The sequence below is a fragment of the Cephus cinctus genome, unplaced genomic scaffold, assembly GCF_000341935.2.
Source record: "Cephus cinctus unplaced genomic scaffold, Ccin1 Ccin1_scaffold0129, whole genome shotgun sequence".
In the NCBI taxonomy this organism is placed as follows: Eukaryota; Metazoa; Arthropoda; class Insecta; order Hymenoptera; family Cephidae; genus Cephus; species Cephus cinctus.
The window spans coordinates 1,879,703-1,897,440 of record NW_014332862.1 but is presented as its reverse complement, the minus strand read 5'-3'; the positions used below and the strand labels follow the sequence as shown (position 1 = coordinate 1,897,440).

At 44.0% G+C, this 17,738-nt stretch overlaps 1 long non-coding RNA gene across 1 annotated transcript; it reads left to right on the top strand.

The window, feature by feature from the left end:
* Positions 1 to 742: 742 nt before the first annotated feature.
* Positions 743 to 17,252, top strand: LOC112493685. Its single transcript, XR_003058302.1, has 4 exons — positions 743 to 1,011; positions 14,450 to 14,700; positions 14,834 to 15,173; positions 16,185 to 17,252. It is a non-coding gene; the product is annotated as an uncharacterized LOC112493685 (long non-coding RNA).
* Positions 17,253 to 17,738: the final 486 nt, after the last annotated feature.

The window sequence follows — 17,738 nt, the reverse complement described above, 5'->3', positions numbered from 1 at the left end:
ATATCCTTGGGAACATCCAATCCTTAAAAAAGGTCATTAATATTCAGATCACAGTAATTAATTACGGCATATCAATTATGTAGTATAAACAATCAATTTATATATTAACAGTAAAAATAAGAGGGTTTAGTAAATACTGTCAATAATGAATAAATAATCTAATCTTTATTTAGAGCTAAAATTATAGAAACAGTTTATCAAGCATTTATTTTTCATATAAAAATAATATTATGACACGCATCTCATTTCCACAATATCGGATGTGTCTGCTTTTCAAGATGAAAAGTAGTAATATGAGATTCTAGCTAATGTATATATGTATATATAAATACACATATGAGACTATAGAATACGTGAAATTCCTTAAAAAGTTCTAAAAAATCCTCATGTGACGCTAAATGATCCTGCAGGATTCTGCAGGATTCTGCAGGATCCTGCAGAACCGTGCAGGAGGTCTGCAGAGCCGGTAGCGAAGGGCTGGGCCTTATGCTTGAAAGGACGAAGGGTGGGGATTGAGCTCATGCTCAATTCGTAGGTTTGCTGGGGGTCCAACAATGGCAGCAGCAGCTACACTATAGAATAGAAGCTGCTTTTTCGTCCAATCTGCTATTCGGCTAGCTCTATGCAAATCGTCGAAAAACGGGTAGAACCGGCGATCTACTACTGGTCATCCAGTTTGAGGCTGCAGGAGTTCGGTACGTCGAAGAGTTTAGTTTACGCGTCGTTTTCACGCGAACGACACACGGTCGCTGTTTGGTCTGTTGTACGTTAAATTTTTTCTATGTAAGATTGTACGTTTTGAAAATTCACATTATCATTGTGTCCGCTGATCGTGACTGAAGACTGAAAAATAGTACTGAGGCGACATCATGAGAAAAGCAAATGTGGTTCTACGAGTTGAAGACGGAAGCTGAGGTCACGAGGTGCGTCAAGAGCAAGTTGAAGACAGAGTGCCGGAGCGTGACAGGTGGCGCCTTCTAAAAAGGAAGGCAGTCCGAAAAATGGCGTGAAGTGAGTATGCGTGGGCGCAGAATCGATGAAGGTCGCAAAATGGCGGAGCATGGACCAAGAACGAGATACAGAGATACGGAGAAAGATGGTAGGAGGAAGAGAGAGTATCGGAGGGGATGAAGGGATGGTAAAAAAAAGTTAAACAGCGTGAGAGATAAGTTGATAAATGAAAAGAGAGAGAAGGATAAAAAATGGATAAAAGGTGATAGGTCAAAAATCAAGAAACTTTAATTGACTTTCTGGGTCAACGATAATGCACGATAATGCAACGATAATTATAAAAATATCAGGTATCTACCTAACGCATCATTTCTATGTTCACTGGTGTATTCTGGGTTAACCTCAATTTTGCAAGATCAAGCGTAAAGGTCAATATCGTAGACTGAAGAGTCAGCTTTGATTTTCCAGCGAATGATCCTTTTTCATCGTACAAGCCGTAATCCTCTCGATATTCTAGAACCCTTCAGGAAAGTTCTAACCAAACCCTCGACGGAATCTCGAGACGCGTAATTCACTGGTGGTAAAATGCCCCACCCTTTTGAGTCCAAATCCCATACCTACTTTCGGTAGATTTTCCTCTGGGTTTTTGGCGAGTGGGATTCATTAAGGCACACACGGCCGAACCACTCACACGAGTTTTAACTCTGTCTATACTATTCGCATAATTCACACGATTCACTGGACTCTTATATACGCGCACTGCGCATCGGAGCCATAGGTGTCGCATGAGGAACACACATACGCCTGGTACGGGCCACTCCACGAGAAAGTGTAATCGACAAAGTTTATCGGCTGCTCAGGAATGGCTCGTCTACGTGGCATTCTGTCTATCCCATGTGCATGTCTGACTCTACGTGTCCCTGACTACTTTTGTTCCTAGGTAAACTCCAACCAGTAGCTACAATGCAGAGGGTGTAGGTCGCTGTGCTTGTGGTAAAAAAGGCGCTTTTTCTCATTTTTCAAGAGAGTGCGAGAGTCAGAGCATATGATAGAGAGAACGAACGAGTGAGAGAGAGTGAGGGGTGGTAAAAGAGTGTGATAGAGGGTGCAGGTGGACAGATCGTAAAATAGAAACAGTACGCCCGAGAGACTGACCGAACGAAACTCCATAGAAATGAGTTAATTAGATATTGAATTAATGCTCCTAGGAGATGCCTTCGGTTGACACAAACCTCCGCCAGGAGGCAGCCCTTTACCCTCTTGTTATTTTTTTTATCTAGGGTGGAATAACCGGAATATCAAAACGTCCAGCGACGTCTCATCAGTTATCCAGGAGACATTTCCATTAGCGAAGTCAGTTACTTGGATCCCGTGTACGACAGAGTACGTAGATACAAAATGGCTGAACTTTAGAAGGTATACCAACGTCGACTAAGTTTCGTTTTGCATATTAAAAAAAATGTAAAATAATTTTAATATATAGAAAACGGTGGTTCGCTCGAGTTCAGATATAGTCAATGGAGCATCCCTTAAAAGTTGTAGGTATGAAATGGCGACGCTTGGGTAACTTCGTAGAGTCGCAGGGACTTTCGTAATGGCGAAGTTTACTTTGCCCATTTGTATAGGGGAGACGCTACCAGCCAACTTAGCCCCAGGGCCAGTAGGAGTATGACTGAAGCAGACTAGAGCAAAACGTAAAAGGATACCGTAGGGGTATAGTTTTCGTGGCCGAGGGTACCTAACGTAGGTACTACCTGGGATAGGTTCAGGTACCTTCCTACATACCTCTATAATAATTCATGATATAATGGCGAAATTACGTAGGCAGGCATCCACGAACTCAGCCGGCCAGGGACGTACGTAGACGCAGGTATATAGTGGCCCTTTCGCGGGGAAAGTTTTCCTGGCGAGTTACGGTGCTCGCGCGACGTCGATAAATTAGCTTACATTTTTATAATGCGCTCCCTCCCCGCGCCACTACAGGAGAGTCAGGAGAGTCCGGTGCCAGTACGCGAAGGCGGAGCCGAGAGCCTCATCTCCGTGGGTCAAATTAATTCTGGTATTAAAATTTGGCTTGCAAATATCTCGACCTGCGGCGGCTAACCACTACTGGCGCACGTGCGTTGCCCCGCTGTACACAGTACACCACGTATATACGTAATTTACATCTGTTATTACGAGATACCATGAGCCGGTGAGTCTGTGAGTCTCGTGAGCACGAGGCATAGCTCGGCCATACTCGCTCTATTCGCTCAACTCGCTCTATTCGCTCCATGGACGCTTTACTCGCGTACGCAGCCATAGGGCGTTTCGATTCTCTGCCATACTTCCCCCCCCCCGCCCCTGTAGAACCCCCTTTATCACTCATGGCCCCTAGGGACTTTTTGTGTAAATTAATTTTTTCTACCCCCTCCACCTTTTCTTACCTTTCGTTAATCACCTTTTTTGTTTCTTTACTCGTCTCCCTTGGTACTGGTGATGATGGATGCTGCGTGGAGAAAGTTTTGACGATAACAATTATATAACCTGATAGTACCCCGGTATCTGATATTCCTACTATTGTTTTATATATATATATATGGTGACTTTGTTATTCTCGCGCTTGTATACCTACAGTTCGCTTTTATTGACGATACTCACGGTAATTTACCCATAAAGCACTGCTATGGCGGACGGCAATGGTCTAGGAAACGTAAGAAGAATATATTCCCGTGCATCGTGATAAACGCGTGTCCACAGTCCAACTGGAATTGCTTGATCGTTTGTAAACTGTACGCGATTCATTATATACATCGAGTATTTAGCTCATATATTTAACGTATGTTATATGCATGCGTAATTGACTGGTACGTGACACTTTTTTTTTTCTACCCTCATTTTACTCTTACAAGTCTACAGTTCGTGGATATTTATAAAGATAAATGATTGGCCTTTTTCTTCACATTGCTCACACGTAGCAGTTGATTTTCAAATAGGTCAAAAGTATCGAACGAGGTCAAAGAGCGAAAATGCGAGTGGTCAAGTGCATGACAATGAATTCAGGGTGTCATGGTGGGTGGAGCAGAAGGGCGATATGGTTAGGTAATCGTGATTAAGAATCCGTGATTCAAAATAAATTTGAAGACAAAGTTTTTTTTAATTTTCCCCCTGCCTCTTTACTTCAGCCGACACCTTTGTACCACTAAAGACCTTGGAACTTTTTTCCATCTGTTCGGTGAAAGGGTGATCACCCGGTACTGCTTCTGGCTCCTGATCAAAACTCCAAACCTTGAATCTGCGGCTGATGAAAGCTCCTTGTAATTGGACATAATGATCGCGCAGGTCCGGCATCGGTGTCGGGGTCTGTTTTAAATGAGAATCCGTTTCGCCGAGTGTTCAGAGTGTTGCAAATTCGATTGTACGTGCGTATCAACCCTGAATCCCATTCGTCGAGGGTCCCGTGAGATTTTAGAGGAGTCCAAAAGAAGCTAGAATTTCGCTTTGAGCCCTTGCCGCTTCTTGTCGATTTCCCCATGACGAAACCCCATTAATAAAACAGGGGTTAGAGGCTCGGTTAATTTCTCGCTCGGTGCACCTGAGCTTTTACGCAGACAAGAAAACGCACGTGGCGTTAGAATACCCGTAGGAGAAACTTAAAATGGTCCATATAGCGAAAGCTGAAAATCTGTAAATTCACATGAAAATATCTCAGCCAATATGCGTACGTTGGTTATCTCTTTGATGAAAAAATGTCTGTGCTAATGGCGCGACTCTCATCCGTCCAAGAGAGAAAAGTATCGTTTATGTGAAACGTTTAGTAATCGGCATTCCTTTTGAAAATATTTCCAGAAAGAATGTCAAAGGAGGAATTGCCTTTTGAGGGAAGCTGTAGATGCTCCAGAGTTACCCTCGACACATTGAATAGACCTGTAATTGCGCTTCCATCCTCGGGCGAGAATTGAAGAGAAAAAAATGTAAAAGTGAAAACAAGTAAACAATTTTACCATCCTCAATCTCAAAATGGTTTCTTCACGCGTTATCGTCCCTATTGGAAACGCTGGGATATCCGTTTACATCAATCAGATTGAGAAATTCGACGATGTATTAATTATAAGTCACGCACGCACAATTGGCGCGTATAGTCGCGTACAGGCAAACGGACTGTGGCCTAATGTTCATCTACATTTTCTGCTTAATACGGGTCCAGGCTGTGGCATGAATGAGAGAAAGAAGAGAAATGAGAGAAAGGCGAGGACTGCGACTGGCAGAGGGGTGGAGGTACACGATTTCCTCCCCCTCCCTCTCTCCCCCACCTAACGCTCAAGAACCACCAATCCCGAATACTCCTGACCCCTGTAACCCCAGCGTCCCTCAATCACCCACCGGTCATCACCCATTTCTCTCAGAGCGATTCTCTTCCGATTCTTCTCGCTCTCTCGCGCCGTGTATCTCGGGGCGGGTGTTTTTCCCTGTTCACAAAATGGCCGCCACCCCCACCCCAAACTCATTCGACTGGGCTTCAATTTTCTCTCCCGCTCTCTTTATACCCCATTCGTTCGTTCGTTCGTTAGTTGGTTGGTCACCCTGGTACCTTGTTCCCTCTCCTTCTTCTCTCTTTGTCAGACTCGTTCCCTCGGGCTGTCTTTCTCTCACTTGAGTCGCCGCTAGTCAGCCACCCCTATCGCCCGGCGCCACCACCGCTCGCGGAACCACCACCAGCCCCAGCAGTTTTACCACCCCTGAACCCACGTACACGTTAGCCATGTAGTTCCCTAGATATCTATCTATCTACCTATCTAGCTGGCTGGCTACGTATCCTACCTAACCCCTGGCTGCTACCGCTACCCCCTACGTGATGGTCTTTCTCTGTATAAGCAACCCAGAAGCCGGCCGGCCGGCTTCTCTCTACACAGTGTTCCAACGAGGTCGGAATATTGTTACAGAGAACGCGGATGAAATTTATAACTAATTACGGGAAAAGTTTAGATGACCGTCGGCCGGCTTGGCTAGATTCGCTTACCGCCCGGATATGGGAATGGAGGTGCAGACATATAGTATTGGGGGTAGGTTTTTCCGGTACCTCCTGGTTGACGACGTCGACGGCAGACCAACTTCCAACTATACTGTGCATGGGCTACGGCGTTCACCCCTCTGAAAAACAAATTACATTAATTGGAGTATTAAGCGACGCTTTAAAGCACAAATGGATGAATGGATTAAGATGGATTTTAGGGGATTTGTGGATTTTATTTTTATTGCACGGACCTGTTTGGTGGACTCGGTGGTTCTTATCTTTAAGAATTCTTTTGTATTGTTTTTCATAGATTTTGCGCATCTTAATAAATATTGCATTATTTATAGCTTATTTCTTGCGCATATACAGGGTTTCTAGGAAAATTCAATATTCTTATGTTTACCAATTAATTTTGTATATTTCCTTACGCAAAGCTGCTGTTATCTGCGGATTGATAATCAGAGCCTCGTTGTATGCAGATCGCCAAAGTGCTGTTCTTATTTGATTCGATTTGCCAGACAATTGGATTTAATCTGGTAACGCGCTGGTTCGATCGGGAATACAAAATAGCAGGATAGTTAACATTTGACAGGAATTTTTTTTATATCTGAAAAACGATCCTTTATCTGACTGTAGTCTATCGGTATCACATTGACGACACTATTTTATATTTTATTAACCATAAAGTAGCCTCAAAGTACAGGCAATTTTGTACACCGCCTGCAAATAACTAAATTAATTTTCAAGAGTCTGTATCGATATGATATATCTGTATCGTTTTACAGGGAAATATTTCCCAGCATCATATGCATGGACCGAGATATTTGTTAAAAAAAATCCTTCAGCATCTATTGAAATTTCCAAGCGAAAATGTTCATCGTTCGACTCTTTATGGAACTTCAGTGCAACAGGGTAATTATGAAAACAAAAGCAGAGTCGAGTTTTGTACAAAATACGAGGGAAACAATCATGACTAGAATTGCAGAAAAGTAATTTGGTTTAATGTAATTTTAAAAAAAAATTGAAAAATTGTACAATATTCAGGAAAGTAACTATTCCCGGAAAATGAACGACCTTTAAGTTTATTCGTGGCAAATGGCAGCGATCGTAGCGAAAGATACTCTTGACGCGTCGAGCGTCTCGTTTCTCATTGACACGATTAAAAATTCAATCGAGCACGTCGGGACGCTGCGAGAGAAGCTTGGGTGAGAGGGGGAGGGACTGACAAAAAAAAATTGTAAAACGGAGGAAAAGTACGATATCGGTCCGGGAAGATTTATCGAGTCCTGACTGGAGAGAACAAATCTAGAGGGTTCGTATACTATGTATATGCGAATTGAGTTCTCGTAGAAGGTTTTGGATATACTTTTCGATAGATACGTTGTACAGTGTTGTTTACCATGAAACAACCTGTATATACAGCCCTTATGGAATTCCTATAGGAGTTCCTGTTACTGGAGATCGACGTTCAGTTTGCACTGACAAAATCGACGATCCCTGAAGAGCAGAGGTAGAATTAGTATAGCTTGAAAATAGTATATATTATATATATACATATATATATATATATATATATATATATATATATACACATATATATATATACAGGATTTTTTTGTTTTAAACCAATACAACCCTTTCTCCTTTACGGTCCCAGTGGCATGGCCTGGAAGACCGATGGAGCTACCCTCTCTTGCTAATTTTTATTTTCCCGCAAGCGGCATTTTAAAAATTACCCTCGGTCCTTCTTGGTATTGCCCTCGACACTATGGGGTCGAATTAGAAGGGGGCGAGGGGTGGTTCGGCCATATCCCCACCGTGGGACTCGGGAGTTGAAAAAATAAAAAAAAGTGGAAAAAAAGGTACCACCCTCTAACCACCGCTGACGCCCCTCGAGCCGTTCCACTTTTTTGTCCGGGACAACGTGATGTATTGCGCCCCGTGTGTCCCCTTCCGTACACGTCGTGTTTGGTTTCGTTTTTCCCGCCAAATTCTCTTCTCGCTGCCGACCTCTGTTTTAAATCCACCCCCGTCCGCTCGGTTTTCTTAGCTTGATTAATTATCGCCTCTAGCGCCGGCCGTCATGTGATCTCCTGCTATTCTTCTTTTTTCTTTACTTTTTTCCCGTCTTTCCGCCCTTGTTATTTAACTTTGTTTGCTGGATCTGTCATATTTTCATAAGTATTTCGATCGGACCTCGACAATTTCTTTTCTAGTTGTCGTATTGGTACCGTTTCTGGTGCCTCAAGATATAGGGGTTTATGGGGATGTTGTATTTTGCAGATTGTTAAGATTTTTTAATAAGATCAACGAGTTTATCATATTTGTTTACATGTTTGTCATAAGTTTTATCATCGCGGTGGAACGATACGATGTTACTAATTTTTTTAGGCTATCACTTGGTTCCAGTAATACATATTGATAATATTATATAATTCCAGTAATATACGGACATACATTTCTATGCGAGTTGTCTCTCGTCACACTCAGCGTTTTAATACTCGGATTCAATGGAAATAACGCAAAATTCAAGGTGAATTTCCGTGCAATTTTATCGGGGATTTAATATTCGGAGTGCAGGCTTGACCATTGCACTATGCGAATGGTAATGAGGGAGCCAAGATTAAAATTAGCTGCTTCAAGGGATTAAATCGAAATTCATAGGGGATGACGGGTAGAACCCCTCCCTGTCACTCGGTCAAATCTTATGCTTCAAATTATCTGTGATAAACGATTCATCGGTAAAATTCTGCTAGATAATTTAAGGGATGGGATAGTTAGAGCCCATTTCGGAGACAAATGCCAGTTCTAATAGTGCTGGACTTTGATTCTCATTTTTTGTAAAAAATTGTTCGCGATTAATATGGATTTGCGTCAACAAGCTCTCGAAGCAATCGCAAGGAGCTCAGTAAGTACGTTGCATCGGATTTCATACGAAGGGGTAGTTATTGAAGAGGCAGTCGCAAATCACGTTTATACGAGGAGCCACCCTTAGACAGGATTGATCAATCTTAACAATGAATTGTTTTTATTCGTTGAAGTATTGACGGTTGAAGAGATTTCGTTGTCGAATTTGGAGTTCGTTCTGCCTTGGAAGGGGTTTCTGGTGAAAGTACATAGGACACCTTATCGGTTGGCGACGCCGTAGCACCATCAATCATCTGGCTCGCAGGTAGTCCTGACTAGGGGTTGGTCGGTGAAATTGGATTTTTTCAAATAACCCCTGAACTCGGCGAGAACTTTTGCTATGTAGCGGAGTGTCCATCCCTCTTTACCACGAGGAAGAGTTAGGGGATGAACGGAGGTGCTCGGAACTAGGGGTTATTAAGGTATTCAGATATTGATGCCATGGTCGTCTAGTCGGTAGTTATAGGTACGTATGCCCAGGTTGGGTACCAACTGAAAGAGGGTTGCGAGTTTGGTTGGGGGTAGTTTCGAAGCGTTTAAGGTGCGTTAATAAGGTTCTGGCTGCTGGAGTCCTGCGAATCCCCCAGGACATTTTCGGTGGGCAAGGAGGGAACGGAGTGTGGCGGAGGATAAAAGGTAAAAGGTAGAAGGTGGAAGGGTTCGAGGGTGGTAGGGTGAGAGGGTGAGTTAGAATAAAGCATTCCCCACCGAGAAGCTACGGACCAATCAGGAGTCCCGTAACTTTTTGCCCCTCGCGCATAGCCACCCCCGTACGTGATCCCGTCGCCGTATTTTTCCCCTCTGAGGTCGCGAGGCTGGGCTGGCGAGGCGGCGGCGCAGGAGGAGGGTGGCTGCTGCTCAGCGAATGTAGAAGGGGTGGCTCGGCGAACGATGCGCAGTACGCAACTTTTACGGGGATAATGGCGCCGTGAGCCCCCGACCTAGGGATCAATTTCGCAATAACATCCCTTACTTTCAAGGCTTCCACGATCGATCTTCGCGCGCTTTGAGACAACGGTTGTCTCAAGTCTCAGTCCCGATCACATCCAGGCCATAAGAAAAGCCCCAATACGACCTAATGTATCAGTCTTTCTAACACCTTCCGGTTATCTCCCCTCTTGCTTCTGGTACGAAACTCAGGGGTTTTCACTCGTGCGAGAAAGGACCTTCCGGAAATCAATGACCGCCACCCCTTCTCACTATTTCAGTTACCATTTACAAAAATCCCTAACACTCCTTTGTACGTTCGACAAATATTTTTTCTAGCCACTCCAAGAGAATCTAAAGCATCTTACAATTGTTTCCGATATCAGAAATTATACGATACCGAGATCAAAGGAGGTGGAAGCTGTGCAAAGGGTAGTTCCATAAACAAAGATTCGTCGCATACGTACGTGGCAATAAAAATCTAAAATATTCATGGCCATAAGCATTCAAATAGGGGATGCATCTCAGAAGAAGAAATACCTGAAGATGCAGATGGTCGAGGGATAGATGCAAACGAACTGCCCCGCGATGGTGCTGCTTCGATATTACGGAATAATTTTCCATAGCGACGATAAACAAGGTATAAATTTAAGCAAAAATCAAAAAGATCAAAGAAGATACTGTAATATAACCAACCGAGGGTAGTCAGCAGAGGGTAGCTAGGAATCAAGGATTCGGAGTATGCACGCGAGTTGGACGTATTAGGCTCTTGCTACGAATTTACCCTCGTATAGCCCAAGCCCACCCTCTCATTTTTCCTTCCCCACCAGTCCCTTTCTCGTGTCTCACCTCATCCCTCCCCTCAACCCTCACGCTCCCCGCACCCCCCCTCCCCCCGTCCTCACTCTCTTTCTCTATCGCTGCTCTGCGTGCTTTCGCGAAAATCCTCGCGATAAATTATGTCGTGCGGGGGAAATAAATGACCGTCCTCCCTCCTGACCGCCCTCACCCCCCCTGCAACCCCTTTACCACCCCCTCGCACCTCCGCCCCATCCACACGAAACCTCACAGACCTCTCTGTGCTTCGTTCGCCTCCGTCCCTCCGACGCGGCTGGACCCCCCTTCTCACTTCAACCCCCCTTCGCCCCCAGCGCCCCTCAGGTGGCGCCCTCCAGCCCCACGTACCCTGTACCCTGCACCGCGGTTCGTGTCCACCCTACGAACCAGCGAGCAACCGACGCCTCTGACCCCCCTCGTAGCCACCCCTCTCTAGGCTTGGTCAACGACGCGGCGGCCCTGCGAGCGAGGAAAGCCGGCTTTAAAATTATAATGGCACGCGCAATTTTGATAACCGTTGCCGGCGCGCTTTGATATTTTACTTCTATCCTGAACCACGTCGGACGCCGACGCTTCCATCATACCGAACGTCCTCTTTCACTGACTCCTAGGCATCTTCGTATCGTTCTCTTCATCATTATCCTGCGTCTCTTTTGGTACTAGAATTACGACTGGTGAAGAATGTATCCTTAAAAGAGACGTTCTACGCACACTTCGTGTAAAATTTTTTAGGGGATTTTACCTCATTTTTATGTATCATGATTTAGACACGAACCTATCCATTGGGAGTTGCGTAAGTTTACTGGGACTTTGGATGCTGTGTATCAATAAGAATTTGTATGCTTCAATGAATCCTCATAGTTTTCTATGGGTTCCGCGCTCATTCATTCTGCTCGAATTGACGCCGGATATTCCGTCGTGCAGTAATATTTCCGCATACTGTTGCTTCGTGCGTACTACAATATTATCGATATGGTAATACGCGTATTGTATACTCTATATGTGCTGTATCGTGTTGTGCTTATGATATCGATGGAACTGACACACTACTGTTATGTCAGTACTCCTCTGTAAATAATACCCGGTTTTGTTCAGAGTCAAGCGAATTACGATGGTTTGTATGAAGAGGAGTAGAAAGCAATAAATATGCTTTAAAAAAAATTGGAATTGATTAGCGTAACTTTATCGTTAGGTTTGAAACAAATAAAACGTGGAAATTCTTCAAGGTCACAATTGGCGGGTATCCTATTTTAGCATTGGCGATAAGGAGTGGCCTGCGGCGATATTACGCAATTCGATGTTAATGGTGGCCTCGGTCTACACGAGAGAAAACAATGGCGGAACGCCGAGCACGTCAGGGACGTCAAGGCGTGCTGCGACCAGAACGAACCCGCTTTTGTCAACGAAAATTATTAGAGCTTTTGCTTTTGTATTTTGCGGCTTCTAAATCTCAGACGTCAGGGAGCCTCGTACGCTTACGAGTCTAAAATGGCCTCGCGTAGTTACCTACATCCCACGACCTACAAGCTATTAGGAATACCTTTGCGAGATCAGGGTACGTATATATTCTTTCTGTTTCGCACCCTTGTACAAAGGGGTACGCGGTTGGAGGGTGTTTTGAAAATGTATAGACGAAAAGTTCAGGATACACGTTGCGGGAGTTTACGTATCACGCGAACCGCAATGTTTGGGGACGGTGTCAAAGGAGGGTTGCGAAATTTCGAAACGGAGGGTGCCCGAGGTAGCCTTAATTAAAAAAGGAAAAATTATGAAAAGGCTCCCAAAAACCATAAGGAGGGTAAAATAAGTTTACACGAGAAAAGAAGCTTTTTGGACATTACCAGACTGTTTAACATTTTACAGAGGATATTTAAACAGCTACCCGTTACCACCCTCGAAGTCCCAGGTCGAGCATGTGCTTTGGGGCGGTTTTGCGCCCACCTATCGACCCTCTCCCATCTCTTGATCCACCACCCTATCCCCCCTCAGCCTCACCTCGCCCTTACTCAACCTTCCTATACTTCCCTGGGCCCTCGCCCCTCCCTTTAGCCCCTTCACCTTCCCAACAGCCGACCAACCTTCGTGTGCTCACGGACGTGCAAAAAAGGAAAGACGAAAAAACAGACACACGTACAGGCACGCAGACTTATACCTATCCTAATTTTACTCGGCATTCCGCGCAGCTGTGCCAACCTCCCAACGCTACACCCCCTTTCGAAATTTCCAAATTTTACCCCACCGCGACGTATTAGACAAGCTTCCATACAAAGAAGGTCGTATTTCTTTTGCCGAAGACAAAGGAAGGTGAGCGAAACGCATTTACATTCAATGTGTTTGAGGTTAGGATATATCTAACTGCAAGGGTGTAAACTTAGAAAACCCCCTCGATTCTAACACGTGTATTTCTTCCATTTGGATTTCAGTCGCCTTTTAAATAAACACAAATTTATAAGTGAGGAAACGATGTAAGAAATTTTAAATCGCTAAGGACTTTCCTTTTTCGATGGGGATAGGGGATGAAAGGAAGGGGTGGAAAGAGTCAGTTAATCTTACGGGGGTATAGGAAAGATGCTATGGTTTCGGGGTTGAATTATCGACAGCAGTAATAAAGGGTGTAAAGGGTAGCCGCGCCGAATAACAAAGGTGGTGGAAACGGAAGAGCGATATTCGCCGAGGGATATATCGAAGAAGGATTTTCATGGGGATGAAAGTAGGGAAAAAGTATGGAGGGAAAAAGGTAGGAGCACCGATTTACCTATAACCCATTAATCGACCCCACTTTTCTATTAAGAGACGCTCGATTGACTTGCGTTGTTCGGCTTTCCTTTCCCCGATCGCTTCGCTCTCGTTTTCCCATTTTTTTTTCTCTCCGTCAGATTCAACCCCTTCGCGCAGTAACCCGACTCGACGAACAACCCCGTATATTCCGTACCAACCCCTTCAGCCCCGCCAGCGCTTCCATACGTCGTGTCGCTTCGCTTTTCCATAAAAGCGCGAAAACACGTTCAGGTGCGTATCGAATGACCATGCCACCCCGTGAAAAATTTCATCGATTTTCTCTAAAGGATATTTTTTCTCTGCCTTCGCTGTATCTCTATGTTTAGTTTTAACAGACATATGAGTTTACCTTTTTTTTTTCATTTCCCTCTTCCACTCGCCTGAAATATTCATCTAACGTAAAGTACCTACCGTCCAGGATAGACCCACTAGATAGGACTTTAAAAATCTAACATTTTTTATATATACTTTGTCTCGAGAGTCAAAGACATCGTGGTCCATTGCTATCTGATATTCACTTAACCATTTGGGCTACTGCTTGACTGATTGTAACATCGGTTAGCAGAATCTGAAACTATCCTACAAATTTCGGCAATTTGACAGCAATGAGAAGGGGCCAGATCAGCCGGATACTCTTGATTAACCTTGTTAGCTCCATCGGTTTCAGATCGAGCGTAATCCAGCATCCGTATTCTTTGATATTTCAAATACCACATGTCTAATGTAGTATGCACAATTTCTCAGGACTACCCCACTACCTAAAGATGATTCTACTGAATTCATAGAGATCGAATGGAGAGAATCATCTTGGTGCAATAGTACTGAATAACAGTGTATACTGTATTGCTTCTCAATAATGTAGCATAATGTATATCATATGTGTTTGACTATATATTTACGTGTAGTATTCATGAATGGGGACTACAGGTATAGATATGCAGAGAGACAGATACATAATATTATTACAAAATTACCCAAATTACTTAAAATCGTTAAATATCATAAAACAGAGCGATTGAATCTGTTTGATTTATAACAATAATCTTTTTGTTTTAGGTATACCGATCAGAACGATTACGATGATTATTGGAAATTGTGAGGAATTCGAGGAGTGAGTCGACAGCAAAGGGATGCCTTGACCGTAATGTGTTGCGACTTGGCGTGATCGTGCCGGGCGATTTACGCGCCGGATTAGTCCGCCAGTGGCTATTCTGGAGTTTTCGTAATCCGGCCGGTTCGGAAACAGGCCGAGGTAGAGAGACACCTCTCTAAAGGGATCATTCGAGCCAAGTGGCTGGGGTTAGTCGGTGCGTGTACTACCCTTGTGAGGAAGGAGTATATACTAGTATACTTATATAGACTTATGTAGCAATGTTTATATACATATACATATATATATATATATATATATATATATATATATATATTATGTACGTATAGGTTAAAACAGGTATATAGAAGCGTGAGCCAGAGCCAGAAAGAGCCATGAGCCAGAGGGATGAAGAGGGCAAGGCCGGCGAAGGGTTGCCAGGACGAGAGAGGACCCTCTTAAAATACACCCCTGGGAGAGAAAAAGAATCTCGCGGGTGAGGGCGGCGCCCTCATCGCGAATTTCGAGCCGCCATCGCGGCTGTGGGCGTGGCTGCGCAGACGCTGACAAAGAAAAATCGGGAGTGAGAACGATAGCGAGGATTTTCGGGGGTTGCCGGCGATGCTGACGCCGCTTCTCGTGACGGTGATCCTGGCGCTGCCGTTAACGACGGAGGGAAGAAAAAAAATGGTAAGAGAAAAAACAAGGGACGAAACGGACGTAGAGAATGACGCTAAATCTGCAGGAGGGTAAGACGACGGATAATAGGGGTTGGAGGGAAGACGAAGGACAGGAAAATGATGTCTCCGTACTGGTTGCTGCAGAGGGCATCTTCCACGAGAGTGAATGTGGCTGTATGAGAATTTTAGTTCATATACGTGTTTCATCCCTCCCGCGGGTGCGCCCCTTTACTAGTCCTCTCTACCCCTATTTCACTCCTCTCTCTCTCTCTCCCTTTTTGACTCTCCTCCTGGTTCTCTACGACTGAGAATACCCGGGAGAGGGAGCCACCGAAATTATTTTCCACTGGGAACCACCACCACGTGACCGTCAACATCGCTAGCCCCGGTACCAACGTCGACTCCGACGCCGACGCCAACGGTACCACCCTGAAATTTCAGCCCTTTAATTTCAGATGGTATGATAATTCGTGGCAATATTTTACACGAGTCTGGGAACCTGACTCAACGTGGATTTTATTGCAGCCGGCGAACACCTACTTCATGCTACCAAATCATCATATTTTCATAGTTCCAATTACAATAGGAATTATTCGAAGAATTCGTTAAATTTTGCATACATGAAATTTCACAGATTTTTATCTATGCTTCAACGCAAAGCAATACCGTGGAGCTGTCGATCTTGACGCATGTGTCGGGTTTCTAGAAATATAGGACAATGGAATGACTCGATATGAAATCATTCTAATTCTCTCATCGGATCGATTATCTACGTTATACGCGGATCCGTTAAATACTTTTTATTTGGGATTTTCAAATAATACATCAAAGAACGACAGTAAATAATTCACACGACGTAGCGAGAGGATCGGACCTCACTTTCCTCCCTCGATACTATCCCATCCTGTATTCGCTCTACAGCCCTCTGTCAATCCCAACATTTTTTTGAACTTCCCTCTCATCACTTTACCATCATCGACGAATTATGGATTTTGATAGTCTTCTTTGTATTATTTAACAGAAATAAGGGAGACTCCACACAATACGTACCAGTGGCAAGCTGGTACGTTTTCATAGCATCCTTAAGGATCCATCAGTACCCACAGGATCAGCAGGAACATCGGAAGCGTGAAAAGGATGAAAACCTGGATGGTCAAATATCCATAAAGGTATAAAACAGTGAGGACAGATTCAGCCAATCAGAAGAGTTCATCCGTATGAAGTTTATTCGGGCAGGAGAATGGGAGAATTTGAGTCGGGACAATTTTTTAAAATTAAGGCTGTTAAACCTAATCTCCATGTAGCACGATGGTCGCGGGCGCTTGCGCATCTTCATCTGCTGAGCCATTCTAGCAAGAGACATAAAAACAGCGTGTTCCCCTTCAGCAGTTAAATCGCTCTGCGAAACGTTCTTAATATCTGCAGAATGTAACGGGCTCGGTTTGGCCCTCGTGCTATGCGAAGGGGATGGCGCCGCCAGGCTCGATCTCTGGAGTGGGTTTTAAGGGTGTTTCCAGAGGGAGCCTGGATTTTAGGCGTCCTACGACCAGGAAATACCCGGAGCCTCCAGTCGGGAAAATGACTGCGCCCGCCATTCGGGCCCCAGCTAGAGATATGAGATTACTCCCTTCCATTTTTTTCCGTTCTTTTTTCCTTTCATGCGATAAACGTGCGAATTATGCTTAATACGCCGGACTATCTTTGCGTTAGGTTAGGTTGCTATCCGTGCTTTTTATTCGGGATGAGTTTGAATCCCTCGAGCATTCGAATGGCCACTGAACATTTCTACTAAGCTGATATGGTACCTGCTCGTAGGTAGCTATTGTGTTCCATTTTCCCTTTATCAAGTTATTTTCATTGGTTTTTACTCAGGAATGTTTTTTTACAAATATTTTTTCAACTTTCTTATTCTATCCGCGGCTTTTAAGAATTAGTCTAAGGATCGACGTAATGTATAGAATAACACCCTCCAGTGAAGAGAATTGGCCGCGTGTTGTTTTCTGTTGACTTTGGGTTGACAATGTCACCCCTCTTTTCTGCGATATCCTCCACCTTTGTCAGAACCAATTGTACTGACAAAATACTCAAAATAAAAATTGATTGCCAGATGTTTGTTTTTTTTTCTTTTATTTTTCATCAGCTTCTCCAAACAGTCGATATCTTTGGTGCTTATTTTCTGACACTTGTTAATACCTTCGCTAACTTTTCACATCGTACTGGAAGTTGATTCGATTATCATTTGAAACTTTTACAATTTTCATAATTCAATTACCTTTATTTCACAGCTAGCTTGTTTTACGAGAACATTTTTAATTAAAAGAAAGTACATTTATCATACTAATCGTGTGTATTTTTAAAGCGCATGATTGCTTGTTAGATAAGTGGATGAAATTTTGAGAAAAAAATCCCGAGCTATGAAAAGGGAGTCTCATGTCCGGAGACTTGGACGTTGAACCCTGCACAGGATGTGTGGCGTATAGCGCCGCGTGTCGGTCGTTTCTACGCTAGGGGTTTGTTGGTTCATCCGCGCAGTCGGTAAGGTAAATCGCACCACCCCTGGAGACTATTTACCGAC